Below are 1,935 nucleotides of genomic sequence, written 5' to 3'. Positions count from 1 at the left end.
CCACTATGTGATGTTTTATAGGCTGTAGTGTGACATGGTAACTGTTATATATGGTAGAGGCTTGTCTCTAAGACCTTGTACAATGCAAGGTGCTTAGGGATGTGCTTCCACTGTGTGATGTTTTGTACGTGCCAGGTTGTAGTATGAAATGCTAACTGTTCTATATGGTAGTGGCTGGTCTCTAATTGGACCGACATGTTGAACTAGTATCAATGGTAGAGGCGTTTCGTTGTGCGCCACATCCAACAGTTCACATAATTAAATATCCAAAGATTAAGGTATGAAACCCTTGGTCATACATAGCAACATTTCGTTCCTAAAAATTAAGGTATTTCCACATTCAAACTAACTAATACTACAAATTCGAAGGAACTACTTAATACATTAACAACACATAGGGAAGTAGCCCTAGTCCAACGGCTTGAGAAATGACGAACAAAAACTGAAAGAAGAAGATTCAGGCAGTAGCAGCACCATCAGCCTCCCAGCCTAACAACTTCAGCCAGCCTGGTGAACTCCAGGTTTTTTCTTGCAAAACACACATGTGATGTTGGAGGCAAGAAAATAAATATGCGAGGGGTCTTGTCATGGCATCTAATCGCACGGAATGCTAGTACAAATGATGGAGAACAAAACATCCAACATGAGCAAATTCATAGGAGTTCTAGATCCATAGATACCATCAAGAAAAAATGCTCAGTTTTAATTCAGACACAAGACTTGGTGAAAACATGCATATTCATATCAGCAACATTGATATGACATCTTTGCAAGCTTGGGTCAGTGACTTGTCTTGTGTTTCATGGAATGACAATAATTTTAACAATAAATAGACATGAAATTGACCCAAACTCATGTACAAAGTTAGGCCATATGATGCATGGATTAATTCACACATAAATGACAAAATGCCAACTTTGTATAGAATTTGCAGTACTGAAATATTTCAGTGTGTACCGGTGTGTACTGAAACTGCAGTAGTGAAATAATTCAGTGTGCATTGGTGTGTACTGAAATTGTAGTAACGAATATTTCAGTGCCTACCGGTGTGTACCGAAATATTTCAGTGTCTACCGCTACAACATTATAAATTTTTCCTAGGGCAGTACCGAAATATTTCAGTGCCTACCCGTGTGTACCGAAATATTTCAGTGTCCACCACTACAACATTACAAATTTTTCCTAGGGCAGTTTCGAAATATTTCAGTGCCTACCGGTGTGTGCCGAAATATTTCAGTGTCTACCACTAGAACATTACTAATTTTTCCTAGGGTTCATATGATGCCTAGGGTTCACATACATCATAATCCATCCTCCAAATCCATGTACTCAAATGTTCATGCAATTCATTGTGATTAAAATGCCATCTAGCATTCCCTCTCTGAGCTATTACGATCAGTATCACCACGATGTAAGCACGAGCAGTAGGAAGATGATGAGTGGGGAAGCTTACTCTAAACATAGCTACCACCGCCGTTCAGACGAGGAGAGCGGCGAGGGAAGCGTGGAGAATGGCGGGGAAGCGAGGTCGCGACCACTGTCCTCCTCATCTTGCGCTTCGGAGTCTCCGGTGACTCGGTTGGAGGCTGCACAATCTACAACGGCAACTCGTGCACGGTGGGTTCCTGATCCAGTGGATGCTCTACCCTGGATCTGAACGCCCACCACCTCCGCCTGGTCCACTCGCTGGACGAATTGGCCTGCTCCATCGCCCAGAGAAGGATCTCGATCTTGTGAATCGGTTGTGCGGGCGGGGGGCAAAGCTTTGCCCTCTCCTTCTTCGTCAAATTCTTGAGAGTGGCCATTGCCGTCCAGCTCATCTGCCTTGTGTTGTCAAACCAAGAACGGATCTCCCTCAACCTGGGCAACTTGACCTGGTTGCCGCCAGCGATCTGCACGAAGTCGGTGCTCTCGCCGCCGGCCATCAGCTCGATC

Source organism: Triticum aestivum, chromosome 4A (assembly GCF_018294505.1).
Source record: "Triticum aestivum cultivar Chinese Spring chromosome 4A, IWGSC CS RefSeq v2.1, whole genome shotgun sequence".
NCBI classification, from domain to species: Eukaryota; Viridiplantae; Streptophyta; class Magnoliopsida; order Poales; family Poaceae; genus Triticum; species Triticum aestivum.
This window is presented reverse-complemented; position numbering follows the sequence as displayed.